General features: G+C 40.0%; 1 long non-coding RNA gene across 1 annotated transcript; it reads left to right on the plus strand.

The window, feature by feature from the left end:
* The first annotated feature begins 1,585 nt into the window (after nucleotides 1–1,585).
* On the plus strand, nucleotides 1,586–16,593 carry LOC130605895 (uncharacterized). Its single transcript, XR_008973819.1, has 3 exons — nucleotides 1,586–1,755; nucleotides 14,692–14,910; nucleotides 16,335–16,593. It is a non-coding gene; the product is annotated as an uncharacterized LOC130605895 (long non-coding RNA).
* The last annotated feature ends 1,604 nt before the right edge of the window (nucleotides 16,594–18,197 follow it).

Raw genomic sequence — 18,197 nt, forward strand, 5'->3', positions numbered from 1 at the left:
TAGGAAACCCTGTTTATTGAGTAGGTCCAACTGGCTGAATGTGCCTATTTTGTTCCATTAAGAGTCTAAGAGGTACAACTGGTTGTTGTTTCAATTGCTTAGGAGAGAACAGTGTCTTTTCTAAATAAATATCATTTTTCCATGGAGGAGCAGACCCAGGTGCTGGATTAGTCCCTTAAGCTTTGGACCCGAATGTCTATTCTGGTACTTGTGATACAATTCCAAAAGTGTGACTGAAGCCACCTTTAACTTCAGGGAAGTTCAGAAGCTCTCTGCCTTTTCGTGTCAGAATTCCCCTGAAAGAGAACTTGCCTGCTCTGGTAGTGTAGACACTTTTACCAGGTGAAGGAGGGGATGTGTGCAGGCTGTGATCTGTTCTGCTGAATGCTGCCTGCCACAGGTGCTCACACACTGTATCCAGATAAATTTACTTGTATTAGTAAAAGCTATAAATTCTCTAGAAATAACTGACATGAAAAGTGCCTTGTAGTTAAGAAAATAATAAAATCTCCATCACAGGAGATGAAAAATCTAGACTTGAAGATTGTTAGTTTAAATTGGAATTATTTAGAAAAATTGTATGGTGCGTGCAGGTCAGGATAGATCATTACAGTGGTCTCTTACCACTTAATCTCATACTTTTGTCTTAATTTTAGAAGTTAATTCGGATGAGGACACTTTTCTGTGTGAAAGTGAAATTTTAATAGCAAAACTGGGCAGGGTTTCTGTAACATAGACTGAAGCCAAAGACCTGGCGCAGTGGTTTTTCCTCACTGGGCTTAGCGTTGTGGGCTTTCTGTTTTGGTTTGGGGTTTTTTGCCTTGCTGAGATTCAAATTATGTCTTGAATCTGTAGTATTGGGGTGCCAACACTGACTTCTCAGTGCTGGCATACTCTGAGCCTGGAAGAACTCAAGTTAGAGTATTCAAGATATTCAAAGGACTTCTTGTGATCTAGCACAGGTGAGAAGGCAGAGAGTACTGATTTCAACTACCATTAATTTCTGTTCTTGAGTAATCTGTAGGGCAGTCTGTGGGCCTGGACATGGAAAACTGATAAGAAAGGCTATTTGTAATTGTTTGCAATGGTGGTATTGTAAGAGAGAAGTTTTCAGATTGCAGAACTTAATTTCAATAGGTTGTATTAGAAATGGCTTTGGTCCTTAAATGTATGTCAATAAATGAAAAAAATATTAAATCGCAAGTGTTATGTATAGAAGTGTGAAGATACCTGTCTGAGCTCTGCACAGAGAAGCTTGATGATGTGATGAAGTGTTTTGAAGATTGGAAGCAAGCATTCTGTATAAAATGTTTGAATTGTAGAGGGGTCTAAGCTAAAGTCAGAGACATTATCCTCTTATGTTCATAATTATAAAAGAAGAAAAGCTTAGTAGTAAACCTAAGTGCTAAAAAGTCAGTGGTATTATTTTGCACATATTATACATTTGGAATATATGTTTATGTTTATATATACATATACTCCACATATATAATATGTTTAGTACTTTGTATTAAAGCAAGTGTACCAGTTGTTTTTAGAAGATAACCATTTGACCATCTCTCTCTTAATTTACTAGAAGTGGAGAGCGCTCAGACTCTGGAATGAAGAACTTGAGATTCAAAGGAGCTGAGTCCATACTACCCTTACAGAATAGGCAGGTGAAGGATTCTCCCCAAGACTGGCCTGCCTTCTGTTTTTCTGCCAGCTGGCATAGCATCCAGTCCAAGTGCAGTGCTGTTTCTCTGTGGGTACCAGGTCAGAAAGTATTTCTAATCCCCAAAAGCCATTCCTATGCTTGCTGTTAAGTATATGGCTAAGGTATTCACAGAATTAGGAACCATTCCATAAGCAGATGTCAAGGATGCTTGAAACCTCAAGTTAAATTTTCCAAACGAGAGCCTGTATAAACAATTTAATCCATATGGCTTCTGAATCTGCAATTTACAAATAGTAGAAATGTACGGCAAAGACAAAAGATGTAACAGAAAGTTAAAGGCATTGTTTATCTGATAAACTGATACTTATTTGTGTGTTAAGCGAGAAGTTAAGATGAATTCTAGACAGGTAGACAGCACTCTCCAGTGAAGTAAGTTGGTATAAATCAATTATTCTAAAGGAGATGTACTGCATTCTGTACCAGTTTATATTCTCAATTCCAGTGGATTTTATATATCCAAGATTTCTATTGTATCTTCACTTCTTAGTTTAACTGAGTGAGCTTCATTTTCTTTCATGGAATGGAAGAGCTATAGACAAAAGTACATTCCTATAGTGATGAGAACTGTAATTAGTGTACAATACCAGTCTGTTGCAGGTAATGTCTCGTTTCTAAGTACTGGGCCAAATACATCTCTGGTATAACTAAAAGGTCTGATCAGAGAAGCTATACTTGGACTAAATCTGCCTTATGAGATACAAACTTTTTGGCATGTTAAAACAGTGTGTTTTGATTAAATAGCACCCACTTTTTCTGTTAAATTCTGATACTTGGCATAAACTTACATACAACACATTTTCTACATGCATGCCTCTGGAAGTCGCTGCTGCTGCACCAGAAAGCAGTCATGTGAGAGTCAACAGGCTAACTGATGCTGAGCCTGGGCTCACTGACTGCCATGCTATAGCCTAGGGATCAGGGTAGTTCTGTAGCTGCCAACTTGTAGAAGGAAATGGACAACCTCTTTGAGATGCTTTCATGAGCCTGGAAGCATGCTGCCAATCCAGCTGCTGCAGTGGTCATGTTCCTGTCACAAAGGTGGCCTGGCATATCTGAAAACACACTGGTGATCCTCTTGTGCCTGGAGGATGATGGTGTCCCTCCCCATGGCAGGGGGATTGGAACTTAAGGTCCTTTCTAACCCTAACTGTTCTATGACGTAATGGTGGTCTAATGTGATACTCTCAAAAAAACATAGAAATGTTTGTCTCACTGTGAATTTGTGCTGCAGAAATGATAGCAGTGTCAGAAAAAATATAACCCAGAAGTAATATGCTTCATACAGCAATACTAAAATGTGATGCTGAATAGCAGTAGGAATGGGACAGTTTTGGAAAACTCTGATTGCTTGCTGCAGTAGGCTGGTGTACTAGATAATAAAATGAAGAGGCACTGTATCAAGAAATTAAGTACTTTCTGAACTCATCTTGGTCTTTAAACCCCTGTGAGCATCTGGTACATAGATTACAAGATGCATAGTATAGAGCCAGGATTTTTAGATATATTATAGAACAGACCAGCAATCTGCAGTTCAGACATTTATAAGGCCATTCATTTTTAGTTGTTCCCCAAAGTTAATTAAACTGTGTACGAACAAGGCTGCAGCTTTTTGAAAATCCATCTAATGAAGACTTTTTTGGTGCAGAATTTGTTGCAAACTGCAATTTATTGCAATATTACTCTCAGTGCTTAAAACCAAGTATTTATGGCTAATGTTTGTCTAGCTTCACTTTCCAGCATGAAACTATGTTTCATCTGACTGCTCAGTTGAAAGGGCTGTTACCACAGAAGTTTCTCTGTCATAAACATGAGACCGCAGCTTTCTCTTGGACATCCTACATGGATCACCTCCCCTTGAAGTCTCCCTTTTAAAAATATTTTATTTGTTCCTGGATGTCTCCTGTGAAGATTATGAAGTTTCCAGCACCATTCAATAACTAGGCACCAGAACCAGCTGCCGCATGTCAGGGGCAGTTATGTCAGTGGAAAGCATGGAGATAAGATGATTAGTACTAGATTGTGGTTATATTTATAATGTAAGGACATTTAACCTGTTTGGCTGCAGTATTGCAGTTAAGAATCTATTTGGTGGGTATTTGTCATGTCTCCCAACTATTTTATTTTTTTTAATTCTTTAGAGGTCAGAGTTCTACTTTTGTAAATAAAATTTGCATTTTTTTTCTGTCTGAGGTTCATTTTTCCTTCCTACCATCTTATCTCACTGTCCAGCTCAGAAATGTGTTCTTTATTATTTTGCATTCCTCAAATTTTTATGTCCTCTGTAAACCTTAATAATTACAAATTTAACACTTTTTTTTTTTTCAGGTCATTGATACAGCACAGGACCAATGTCTAAGTCTTATAGGACTCCTATAGAAATGTTCTTGCTCGCCACTGATTTACTGTCTGTAGCTCCATTTGGAGGTACAGCTGCTAACCAGCTTTGTGCTCTTCTAACGAGTGTCATAATGATCATGTATCATTCAAGTCTCTTGATGAAAATGTCATGAAGCACCTGATGAAATGCTTTATAGAAGGCTAAACACTCATCGTCATCATCGTCACTTTTACCTGTATAGACTGAACTGTTATAATTCATGTCCAAACTAGTAAATCTAGTTTCTTTAACCCTGTTTTGTTTGGTATTATTATTATCCTCTTTTAACTCTTTCTAAACAAATATTTCCTTACTTATTCTTTAATTACTTATATTACTTTGCCCAATTTTTACATCAGACTCTTAGCCAAGAGTTATTTCTCTTGTTACATTTACTCTTTTAAATATCGGTACACATTAGCTGTATTTCAGCCCTGTGCAACTTTTGGAACTTTTGGAATCAGAAGGCTTTCTTCATTAGCTTTCCCTTCTCATCTTAAATAAGATTGAGCTCTAAAAGAATAAAATATTTAATTTATGAAAAGAAAAAAAGAAAAAAAAAAGGAAGCACTATAGAGAGAGAACAGCCAGGATTTCCCCCAGGAGCATGTTGGGTCAGTTTTATTCTTTTCTTAGGCTGATGCACATTTAAGTTTGTTTTGGTAAGATTTTAAGGCTGGTTTTGCAGCAGGGAAAACAGCATTTGGGACCCTTACTCCACACATGTGAAGTGTGGCAATGTGATTACACTGATTACAGATCTGCTTAGACATGCAGAAGGAGACATAAATTGAATTTCTATCAGAGATTATCTTTTAAAGTCCCATGTTGATTGGGGCAGAAATAAATTAAAATGGGCAGTGCCTTCACTGGCCTAGTTGAGCATGGAATTGTGTGTGTGTGTTTGTGTAAAAGCCATGGAAGTTGAAATGTGTTCTTTAGTATGTAAATGTAGTATCTGGTATAACTGTGGAGCAAACCAGGAATATTTGGAATCCAGGTACAGCTTACAGCTGAATTACCTCACCTTCTCTTGCTGTTCGTCTGCAAATGCTTTTATGTCAGATGTACAAGTGTGTATTTATATGTATAAGATGTCCTGGGAGGGAGGGGAAGGAGGGCACCTGTAACTTTTGCAGTGGATTTATTAGTCCTTTGCTTAAGAAACAGTTGTTTCTTGAATACAAAAACTCTTTGCAAGAGACTTGTCTTTACATATGGCTTGACTCAAGGACTGCTGTAGTCCTAACTGTTTCTAGGGTTCAGATACAGAGAGAAGAATACTGTCAGCCTCTTCTGCAAGTGGAGTTAGGTTATTTCTATGCCTGCCTTTGCTGCTTTGGTTTGCAGGTATGTGTGTGCAGCAAAGACACAGGCATTTAATGAATGGTGAAATGGTCGAAGGGAGTTTGAGATTCTGAACGAACTAAAATTTTACAATTGCTTTGCTGAGCACCTGCCAATAGAGATAAATCCTCTTTTTCCTGGTGGGTGAAAAGTACTGTGAACTTCCATTTCAGACTTTATGGTGACATGGAAATAGCCTTCATATTCAAAATGGTAAGATCTAATCTTGGCATGCAGCAGATATGGCTGTGTAAAAAATGAATGGGAACTCAGGGATCTGGAATATGTCAGTACTCCGGGGCAGGTTTACTCCTGGAGGCTGCGCTACTGATGGTCAAGGGTACCTTGCTGTGCAGTGATACAAGAGAGTAGAAGGTTTCGGGAATAAAGCCCCCTCTACTCAGACAGAACATCCATGCAGCGCTGCATGGGACTTTGTTGTTTCCCTTTTATGACCAGTGCTAAAGTACTGAATTAGATCTGCTCCATCGCCTTTGTGTGACAGTTATTTCCCTGAAGCTCTGTTGTTCCAGATTCATACAATGTTCTGTAATGGCATTAGTTGGATGGTTAATTTAGGTACATCTGGATATAGACTTAAATTTGTCAGTAAAGTCAGACAGTATTTATGTGATCCTGATCTCATATTAATGAATAATAGTCTTAAGAAAGCACATTTTAAAGGAAAACAGATGTCTTGAAGCAGATTATTAATTCATGCTTAGTTTTCAAACACTCATTTGACTTACAGGGTTTTTAAAGTAGATTCTTCTAATTTGTGCTTCACATCTTAAACATTTATATGAAAATCTTAATTAAAGATGTAGTAGTCTAAAATGTCACTTTTAAATTCAGTGGAAAAGTTCTGCTGAAAATCAACACTGCTGAAAAAAAGATATAGATTTGCAGAGTGTCTGCAAGTTCTGTTGATTTGACTTTATTTTCAGCACTACTTTTTTTTTTTTCAGTAAAATAAAAAATGTTGCATCTGAGTGGATCCTCTTTCAGGACAGGGTTCAGCAGAAGGAGGAATACAATCAGGTGTGTATCCAGCGTGTAACTATTGGAGTTGATGGAGTTTCCCCAGACATTTGCAAGGATGGGAGCCTATTTCTTGACTACTTACTTATCTCCATTTAGAGATGTTCAAAAGGCTAATAGTAGAGATGGAAGTTTGATTTAAAACTTGCTTCAGGTTTCTAGTACTTTTCCATATCTGATCTGCTAATAGAGGTGATGCTGAGTAAGGAAGATGGTAATTAATACCCTGGTATTTATTTGCCTCGGGACTAAGATGTTAAATATGTAAAATATATGCTTCTTAAGGGTGAGGGTGCATGTGCTGTTTCAAATTAATTTAAATAAATAGTAGCACTATTGACCTGCACTCCCACTTTTTTCCTATAGCTTGAGTGAGAACCTAGTTATGCATAGTATTTGCATAAAATAAGGCTTTAGCACTAATCAGCTGTGTTCTTAATTATGGAAGATAATCACTATTATCTGTTTTTCTGTTTTGATCTGTGCAGTCAGTGAGCAAAGGGTCAGCCCCCTTGTATGCATAATGCCCTCTGGAGGAGACTCTTCAGTCTTTGGCTGAATGAGTAGGGTGCATTAGGTGACTAGTTTTAATTTGGTACTCATTAGCTTTTTAAAGCTGCAATCCTGGCTCTCTTCATCCTGCACATACACACACACACAAAGTACACAGTGTTTGAGGGTATTTATGAAGCCTAAGCTTAGAGAACCTGTTCCCATGTTAACTCACCAGATGAAGAAATCTAATGCCACCATAAAGTGTCTGTTGCTCTCCAGAGAACTTGTTCTTAGCTAGAAATGTTGAAGCAACCACAGGGAATCTGCTGATGGAATAAAAGACCAAATCTGAGAACAGTTTGAGATAAAGCTGCCAGCATCCTCCAAGGGTAAAAGGGGACAAAAACAAATGTTTCAGGACCACTTAAGTAAAGCCAGGCAATAGAGAGTTAAAGCTGCTGCATTGATTTACCCAACGTTCAAGTTGTGGGAACAGGAGCCATGAGACCTTTCTTGCAGTGGCATCCTTCCCCATCCACATTTGTGTATGAGAAAGTTGAGGGAGAATTAATCTTTCTGGGTTTCCCTGGAGCCATTAGATAGATGTTTTCATGAGGTAAACCAAGATTTACTTATTAAAATAGTTTTTAATATGAAAGAAAAATCCTCACCAGTCTCTGCCTCTGGTTTCCATGCTCAGTCTTTCTGTGCCAAAAACTACTGAACCAGCTTTGCAGCAGTAATACTGCTAGACTTGACAGCAGGAGTGAAGGGAAAAAGCCTGATGTCCAGTAAATTGTTCCTTTTATTTCCTTGCTTTTTAGTCAAAAGATGTGAAAGTGTGTATTTCTTTTGCCAGTAATTCAAGTTCATACATTATCAGGCCAGTAGGATGCAAGACCTTCTCTGCTGTAGGTCTTTGCTAGGAATTGTGCAGAAGGATTCAGTCCAGTGCCAAATGAAATGGTTTCTCTCTCTTCAACGGTTTTGGCAGCCCCTGCTGTTGCAGCAAATAGAGATGCTAAATGCAAGATGAATAGATACAAGCCACAGCTGACTTCTGCTTCTGAATGCAAAGGCTTAAACAAGAAACACTTTATTTATTTTGTTTGAACTATATAACAGTATAAATTAGACCTAAATTCATAGTTGTTGGTCATACACATCAAATATGTTTTCATTTGTTCTAAAGTGAAAGAACTGTGGAGAAAGTGCTGGTATGACTCATAGAAAACAACACTGTAAGCGTGGCAATTGTGATTTTCCGATGTATTAATGCCTTGCCAGGCTCAACATTCAGTCCAGTGCAGTTGCTGAATGGATACGTGTTCTAGAAAGATCTATAGTTCTGAGTACTACTTTGCACTGTAGTTCTGAGTAGTTTGGTAGTTAAGGAGCTTCATATATGGAAAATCCTGTGTCAAGGGGCTCAGTTTCACACTGGACACACTGGACTTGCAGCCCCAGGCTCCATCAGCTACCAATGTTCATCATTCTGGATAGGTGTTGGTGAGGTCTCCAACAACCTCTCTTCCTTATGACTGTAGGAGGGAGCAGCAGGAGATGTTTGTTCTTGTCAGACAAATAAGATGAGACTATCTTTTCACTTGGTAAAATAACCACCTGTGCTGCAGGGTGCTTGTAGACCACACAAGTCCTATCTTTTTGCCTTCCAGAGCCAAAGCACCAATGTGCTGGTATATGGTCAGGATGCTGATAATACAAGTTAGTGTCATATAATTCTGAACAGTGTGAATTTCTGCTCCAGACATTGCTAAAGGAGGAAACAGAGGGTGATGATACGTGCTTGCTGTTAAACGCCGGCAAGTTTAAGGTTGGTTCTTACCAAAGCAGGCTATGCTGAAAGATAATGCTTGAAGAAGGGAATTCCAAAATAGTGTTTGCAGGTAATTATCCCTATAAAGTAAAGGAGAAGGATGTGATAGTAACAAGAAGAATGTTGTTGCAGGCTCATTACCTCCCTAATGACTTGTAATTGAGCAACGTCTTTGGAAAAGTGTCTGCCTGCCCAGTAGTCTCTAGCCACCTTGGCTCTAGACACCCGAAAGGTATTTGTTCCCCTGTACATGCATCAAAATGCTCTGGATGCAAAATCAGATGAAAATGATGCAAGGCAGATGCAAGATGATGCAGATCATCTTTTCATCAAAAGGCAGATGAAAATGATGCAAGCCAGGTTAGCCTCTGTGGGCAAAGGAGAGGGAACAAAGGATATGAAGGAGGAAGGAAAAAATTTGTTTCTGATAGCATGGAGGGCAAGCTTACTAGAAGACATGAATGTCTTTTCCAGGAGTTGGACCCCAGTGAGGGGAAGGCAGATCCTGAGTCAGCTTGACCCTGACTCACCCACATTTACTGTGAGGTCCCTGAAACACGGGCCCTGTGTTTTGAAATATTATCATTTCCAGAGATGGAGCAGTGTGGAAAGACTTTGGGGGAGCTCACCTGTATTTTCCTGTAGTTTCAGGGTGTTGATGTATGGAAATTTGCTTCTTACCTATACTTTTTAAGATGCACATTGCTTTAGAGCAACAGATTTGTATCATGACAAGTACAACAGATTCATCCTTAAAAAAAAAATCCTAACAGAAAGTACATGATATTTTTATCGCATGACACTGAACTAAGCAGGGTTACTCAGCGTGTTAGTCCATTAAGGCCTTTGTGGCTTCCTCTGAACGTTAACTGAACTTTTAAGGCTGGAATTGGATCTTCAAGGACAGGAGTTGCATGCTGCAACACTTGTGCACAGTGCCAAAGAACAGTTACATACTCTTCTTCATTCTTTTGTGACTATAAATATATTGTCTCAGTATTCTTCTAATACTCCAGTATTGTATTAAATTACAAACAGATGTTCCTGTTTTGCAGCTACAGTTCTACTGCACTTTTTTTATGTGGCTGTTCTTACACTTGCATTGTGTATGATGATGCCTGGAAGAAGGGAGAGGCTGGGATATTATCATAGAATACTTTGGGTTGGAAGGGACCTTCAAAGGTCATCTAGTCCAAACCCCCTGCAATGAGCAGGGACATCTTCAACTGAATCAGAACTGCATCCAGCCTGGCCTTGAATGTCTCCAGGTATGTCTACCACCTCTCTGGGCAGCCTGGTCCAGTACTTTACCATCCTCACTGTAAAAAATTTCTTCCTCACGTCCAGCCTAAATCTCCCCCCTTTTAGTTTAAAACCATTACCCCTTGTCCTATTGCAACAGGCCCTGCTGAAAAGTCTCTACCCATCTTTAATACAAGCCCCTTTCAAGAACTGAAAGTCTGCAATGAGGTCTACCTGGAGTCTTCTCTAGGCTGAACAACCCCAACTGTCTTAGCCTTTCCTCATAGGAGAGGTGTTCCATCCCTCTGATAATTTTTGTAGCCCTCCTCTGAACCCTCTCCAACATGTCCATATCTTTCCTGTACTGAGGACTCCAGAGCTGGACACAGTACTGCAGGTGTTGGTCTAACCACAGCAGAATAAATGGGGAGAATAACCTCCATTGACCTGCTGGCCATGGTCCTTTGGATGCAGCCCAAAATCCAATAGGCCTTCTGGGTTGTGAGCTCATGTTGCCAGCTCATGTCCAATCTTTCAGCCACCAGTATCCCCAAATCCTTCTCTGGATTAATCTCAATCCCTTCATCCCTGCCATGGTTTAAACCCAGGCGTAACTCAGAACCACTCAGACGTTCGTTCACTCCCCCCATTCCTCCCCTCTGCTGCCAGAGATGTGGGGAGGAGAATCAAAAGAATGTAACTCCCACGGGTTGAGATAAGAGCAGTCCAGTAACTAAGGTATAATGCAGACCACTGCCGCTACCACCAGTAATAATGATAAGGGAAATAACAAGGGAAGAGAATACAACCGCTCACCACCTGATGACTGATACCCAGCCAGACTGAGCAGTGATTTAACCCTTCTGGGTAACTGCCCCCAGTTTATACAGTGGGTATCTTGTGCTGTGGTATGGAATACCTCTTTGGTTAGTTTGGGTCAGGTGTCCTGTCTCTGCTTCCTCCTGGCTTTCCCTCCTCCCTGGCAGAGCATGAGACTCACAAAGTCCTTGGTCAGAGTAAACATTACTGAGCAGCAACTAAAAACATCGGTGTTATCAGCACTGTTCCCAGGCTGAAAGTCAAAACCACAGCACTGCACCAGCTACTAAGAAGGAGAAAAATGACTGCTACTGCTGAACCCAGGGCAATCCCCCAGTCCCCAAATCTGACCCAGCTTTGGCCTTGTTGAACCTGATAAGGTTTGCATGGGCCTACTTCTCAAGCTTGTCCAAGTCCCTCTGGATGGTGTCTTTTGAACTACCTTTAATGCAATTCCTCTGGAAAACAAAGAAAGCACAAGTAGGGAGTGCAACATCTTCAACTATAGTGTTTATCAGATTTTGGGTCCTTTAAAATCCCTCTCTTTTTGGACTTGGCATTGCTATTCTTTCTTAAACAGAAGTTTAGTCTCCTGTTAAAAAGGAATGCATACTAAACCAGTTGATGCCTTTCTTCCTATGAAAAAAAGTTAAGCTATTAAAGTTCAGCTGTTTTTTCGTTTCTGAAACATGGTTGTGTCTTGTGATTCTGCTCTGAATTGCTTCTCTGTATGTATTTGATTCCAATATAACACTGACAGCTGAAACAAAAAAAAAAAAAAGAGGCAGACTACCTCAGAACACCCTGTTGGTTCCTTTTCCTTTTTTATTTCTTTAAGCCTAAGAAAAAGCAGCTGCCAATATGTTCAACGGCTGGCAAGTAAAGCACTGTCAGTACAGCTGACTTGCTGCGAAATATTAGTAAACAAGCAGTTACATGAACAGTAGCCAAGTTTAACAAGATCTCCACTTATTATCCTGTCATTTTTTTTTGTGGAAGAATATGCCATTGCTGTCACATCCATCTGTTCGATTGCACAGCCTGTGCATAGAAATCACCTAGTCTTACACATGGGGAAAGATTGTGGAGAAACCTGAAACCAGGAATGCAAGATGAATAGAAGATCTGTGAATAAATAGTTAGAACTCAATTTAGATAAATGACTGTGTAGCTGAGAGCAGCCAGGTTTTGTTATGTTGTGTGCAGTGGTGAAAAATCTGGCTATCTGGCCCAATGCAAACATGGTTTGTTGTAGTCTGTGTAGCTCAAATGATATCCACAGCTTGGTTCATCACAAAATGATACAGAAAGGAGGTGGAAGAGAGACATTGCTGGGGAAAGCCACAGAAGAAAAGCATGTAAGAAGTTATCAGTTTAAACTTTTTCTTTTTTCTTTCAAAAACAGATGAATTAACCTGATCACTTGCTGTGAAAATCACTGCTGGTGTAATTAGGATACCCTTCTTGGAAGCAGTGGTATGGAAAAATTAACAAATACTGGAGAAACTTCAAGGGATAAATACATAATCCTAATGTTATCTTATTGTTTTTCCTATTCCATCTACGAGGTTGAACAAAAGTTGCAGAGCAAGAGGATAGTTGTTTGAATGGTCTCTTCTTCTTTTAGAGCACAAGTCTTACGAGGAGCAGCTGAGGGAAATCCAAAGTGGGTATGACATTTCAGTCATTGTCAATCAATAAATAAATAATGGTTGGGCTAATTCTAAAACTATTTCAGTAAAAAATGAATGCTATTGCTGCTCTCCTCCACAGTGGTGAATCTGTCTCCTAATGCTGTCAAACCTGTCTTCTTGCTGCTTTGGTGCAAATTCAGAGGCCTTGCTGAAAGGACTGACAGTGGAATAGGATGAAGTGACTGCAGAAGCATGGCAGAATGTTAACAGAAACTGAAGTTTTAACCTGGCTCTCTGGTTTACACTAACACCTTTATGGAACTGGGCAGAACAACTAACTAGCTGCCAAACTATTCATTAAAGTTTAATAAATTGCTTGCTTAAATATTTAGATCCAGCTTTGTGACTTTTGCACAGCAAATTTATGTCAACTGTCTAATATCTTTGCTGTAGACATGTGGCAGGGCCTATCACATATTTGCAGGGCACACTTCTGTCAGCAATTGTACTGTCATTCTGGTGATTTTTGCAGTTTGGAATTTTTACTTGCCTGTCAGTAAATATCTGAGTAGTACTCTTAGCTACTCTAAAATGAAATGGATCCCCTTTAATTTCCATGGGACTGGTTCAGACCTCAATGTATTTAAGAGATCTATTTGGAGATACTTAGGGGTGTCAGGTTTGGAAGTTCTAGTGAAGTCAAATATACTCTGATGTCAGAATTTCTCCTGTCATTTATTTCATGCATGGTTGTTTTGTGTTTTTTTTTGACACTGGTCTGTCCACATGGCCTCTCCATGTATCAGCTCTGGTGTATGTCACTGCACAGCTGAATTTATTATGTTGTTAATACATCTGTTCAGCAGCAGGGATAGTGGTCTTAATTAGGAAAACAAAAATGATCTGCCAGAGCATTCAGCTAACATCTTTAAAAGCTAGAGACCAAATGTGTACTGTGCTTGGTGGTACATGTGAAGCTTCTGGTGTCAATTCCACCTGCAACCTGGGTGAAGAACTTCTCTCTTCCTTGTCTTCACAGCCTGGGATGCAGGCAGAAAAAAACAAGAGGGGTTGAACACATGATAGTAGAGATGAGCTTTGTGTCAAACTGAGCATGCATGGTCAGTCCTTCCAACGATAGGTCTCTTTCTGTCCAGGCTTCATCACAGTTCTTGCTGTTCTGGGACAGTGGAGAGAACAAGCGGTTGTAGGATATGGCTGGTGTGTCTCTGAAAGGAATGGGGATTTGGGGTTTTGGTGGCTTTTTTTTTTTTTTTTTTGTGGTTTGGTTTTGAGGTGGTGGTGGTGGTGGTGGTGTTTATTGTTTTTTTGGCTGGTTTGGGGGGGTTTTTTTTGAGGTCTTTTTTTTTTGGTTGGTTGGGTTTTTGTTGTCTGTGTCAGAAACTTTCATAGAATCACAGAATGGTTTGGGTTGGAAGGGACCTTGAAGATCATCCAGTTCCAGCTCCCCTGCCACAGGCACGGACACCTTCCACTACATCAGGTTGCTGGCCTTGAACAGTTGGCCTTGCTGGCCGTCCACCCTGGCCTTGAATACTGCTAGAGATGGGGCAGCCACAGCTGCTCTGGGCAACCTGTGCCAGTGCCTCATAGTGACAAATTTCTTCCTAATATCTGATCTAAATCTACCCTCTTTCACCTTAAAACTATTGTCCCTTTTACTCTTACTACATGCTCCCTTGTTCTTTGCCCTTTGCAAAATTTAATCTGGAGTAAGCTACTGGGTGGCTTTTGCTTTCCGTGGCATCTATTTTGCCTCCTGTTTGATCAGCCTAATTAACAGATCACAGCCTCCAGTCCTGGTTTAGACAGAGGGCTTTATTTGGAACTTCAAAGTTGGTCCTTCAGCTTAAGTTACTTTTTGCCCTTCAGCAAGTGTGAATTGTCTAGGCTTTTCCCTTCACCCAAGCACAGAAGCAGTGTGCAGGCTGTCCAGGTTTGGGGGTGCCTGGGGTGGTGTTGGTGGCTGATACAGGCAGGACCCAGCTTCCAGGCTGTTGATTTGAGCCAGTTCAGCAGGGAGCACAGAGATGGCAGCAGTGCTCAGGCAGGATTCCTGTGGGCCTGTTGCTAACGATGTTAGGGTAGGTGTGAGGTTGAAGCTGTCAGCTTTGTGATTTGAAGCAGCTAAAGGAAGTGAACCATGTCTGTTAAAACCTAGTGAGATCAGCACATGCATGGGAGTGTAATCTGCATCCGGATCTGCAGCAGAATGTGTCGAATCCCAGCTCTGCCCAGAGCAAAGCAGAGAGTGTCCAGCACCCCCTAATCCAGAGAGGGATGGAGTCAGCTCACAGAAGCGGAATCACGCTCCAGTGGGCTGTCACACTGCAAGTTTCTGAGCATTTTTACTTTGTCATTCTGGATGGGAACGTTTAAGGTAACGATCATTATTTTTCTACTTTTTTGTAACTATGGAGACCAGAAACTTCATAGAGCAAAGCAAAGAAGAGGCTGTCTAGGTGCAGCTGGAACTAGCTCAGACATTTGTCTCTTTTGGCTCCTTGTCAAATCTTTTTTATTTCCTGGGAACTGGAAAAAAGAATGAGAGTGGCATATGCAGAATATTATACTTTAGATTAAAATTCAGTGAATAAACATGAATGAATCTGCATTTGAAAACAAAGGCTAACTTTCAAAAGCCCCTCTCCCACAGCAGCTCTGCTCTGAATATGAAAGGTATGTGCCAGTAAAATCAGCAGGTATGGCAGCTCTCTTGTCAGACAGGCACCCACATCTTTTTCAAAGGCAGAAGGACCTTTGTATCTGGAAATGACAGTAACTAAGGAGGAGGAAAATGTTTTGTGTTATATATATTTGAATCTGTGAACTGTTGGATAGGGATAGAAACAAACACAAAGATATAACAACACAAAGATGAAATAGTATAGTAAGTGATAGTTCAGGAACACTACTTACTTATATTCTGTGTAACTCCTTACACTGTTACATACTCTTATTTGTATCTAAGACATACATGAGACTTTTATTCTGTAAGTATTCCTGCTAGATTTCTCTTTCCCTTGCAGTTTGACCTGTGAACAAGACCTTTCTGATTTTATCTGTGTGCAATGAGACACTGTATTTTGTGCAGGGAGCCTAGACAAAAGGCTGCAAAAGCTGGCTTGTACTGATTGCGTTATGCCCCATAACACAAGTATGAAGAATCACCGCAGGGAACGGATCCCATGTCTAACTGTTAACAGCATTAATAGGTTTTAGGTGTCTCCTAAAGCAGTGAAACTAACTGATATGCCTATAAGAACGTAACTGTCAGCTCCCATATACAGTTTTGGGATATATTGTTTGGTGGAAGATAGTCCCATAATTTAAGATCTGTATTTAGTTTAAGATCTATGTTGTTATGATGATGGTTTTCCCAAAAGATAAAAAATTAGAGAAGCATCAATATGCTGACTGATTTCAATGACTAACATAGCTTAGAGACTCCTTGATATATGTAAAAATTGGCAGTGGAGAGTCAAAGAGGCTTTTTGTAGTTCTCATGTGTCCTTCAATGAACTTGGAATAAACTGTTTTCAGCAAATTGGTTATGCTAGAAAAATAATATAGGGATGATTAATAGGCCAGGAAGTAGCTGAACAGTGTACTACCATAAGACAAACTTAATCTGTCCAAACAGCCCACTACCACAGTCCACATGCGGCATTGACATCATTTAGCAAGAGAAGGATAAGAGTGAAAACTAATGGATTTAGTGGGGAGGACTTTTTCTTGAGGACTGGCCTTGAGTTGGCAGGGGAAATTAGCAGCCTGTCTTTCTGCATGCTTCTTGGTTCAAAGGAGATGTTAATGGAGAGTGAAAAGGCAACTGTATTCCTCAAATTGCTGGAAGGAAGCCTGTTTCGCCACAGAGATCTCTTTTCTTTATTTAATGAACTTTGAGAACCGTACATCCGCCTGACAGTTAAGACTTCAATGTTCTGCCTGGAAATGAGGTCCTTACCAGCAAGCCTGCTGCATGTAAGATCTTGCCTTGCATCCCTTCTTTGCCCGTGTGCTCCTTCTTCATCTGAAACTGTCTTTTCATGACATGATCTGAGCTGAAGCTCTTCCACTTGATGGGGAGGACAGGAGCTACCAGGCTGCTGGTGCCCTCCCCTTCCATTTCTGTGCAGAACCAGCCCTAATTTGTCATAGGAAACACATATGGATGTTGAAAAGTAACAAAAGAACTGATAAAATATGCACCAAATATAAATTCATGAGCAAGGTAATGCAACAGGATCATTCTAGCACAACTGTTATTTTCTACTTGGCCTTTTTAATTTGAAAAATTCAGAGCAGTTTTAGAGTTTTGACATGTAATAAGATCCTGACCTGTTTTCCACAAAATTGCAATTGTAGAGCTTAATAATATATTGCCATCTGGAACTGAGTCAAAGTAAATCCACATACATTACATAACTTGAATTGACTTACAAAAGGAGAAGGGGATATAATATCTTAAGCCTTTTAAATAAGGGATAAGTGCAATACTGGGAATTTGTTAATATTATTTCATGCTAAATTTTAAAATGCGTTCCCAGGTGCAGTATTTAAAGGCGGGATTGTTTATTTGATGGGATCATTTGCTTTACAGTGTCTGGGAGTTGCAACTGGTAGCAGTGCCAATAGGCTGTTATCCTGGGGTTGGATATTACTGTGTTCAGATGCTGTTGTGATGACTTTGGTAGATATACCCAGATGAATAGGGGGAGAGCTCTTCTTCCTCCCAGAAATGGAAGCAAATGAATGATTTGCTGGAGTGAATAGAAATAGTAATGGTTTAAACATGCTGGTCATGAAAGTTAGTCAAGAACTCCAAAAATAGCTCCTTCTATCAGTGTCATTTACTAGCCTGCAGAAAATTGTCCAAGCTTGTTTATTTTAATAGGAGAAAGTTAATTTACTGGCATTTTAAAGCATGCTGTCTACTTTGTGGAGGCTAGAGGGTACTATATAGGTTGCCAGTGCAGTTCCAGGGCTCAGTTTCTCAGGTACTCTACAGAAAGTTACCATTTGGCTCAGAGGTGATCACACAATTTATTCTGTGATCTCAGTGCAGTGTAAGCCTCAATTGATGCCTCCCTAAATTGTTTTTCACTCTCTGTGCAATGAGGCTGGCCTGTCTTGCAAATGTATAGGTACATAAATCACATCTTATACCGACATTTCAACAGCACGTTAAGAGGAACTGGGCTTTACTGGAGCACTGTGGAGTTGCTTGCAAGCAGCAGTGTCACACACGCTGTCACAGGATGGACAGGATTATTGGATGGGCTGTGCCATGCCATCACGGTATTGCAACCACTCCAGCTACTGAGCCCCAGGTGCCAGCACAGCCGGCATGACATTTTCTAAGTATTTTTAGGTGTCTCAGTTGTGAAGGTTTTCTTATGTCATCTCTCCAATTTCAGAGTCCAGGGAATAACATAGAAAGACCAAAACTTTGACCTTGGTGACTTGCATATGCATATATATATATATATATATATATTACATATACCTAACTTCGTGTTCTTGGAGTATTACTCTAAAGCGACTGGGATGAAAGGTAGCATTACTGGCATGTGGAATGAAGTTCAGGGATTTTGCAGCAACAAGTACAATACAGAAGTTAAATTAAAAATAGATCAACTAAAAATATACTGTACATCAACAAGT

The sequence above is a fragment of the Pezoporus wallicus genome, unplaced genomic scaffold (assembly GCF_028554395.1).
Source record: "Pezoporus wallicus isolate ANWC-B61680 ecotype Strahan unplaced genomic scaffold, APGP_CSIRO_Pwel_v1 scaffold_7402, whole genome shotgun sequence".
Classification (NCBI taxonomy): domain Eukaryota; kingdom Metazoa; phylum Chordata; class Aves; order Psittaciformes; family Psittacidae; genus Pezoporus; species Pezoporus wallicus.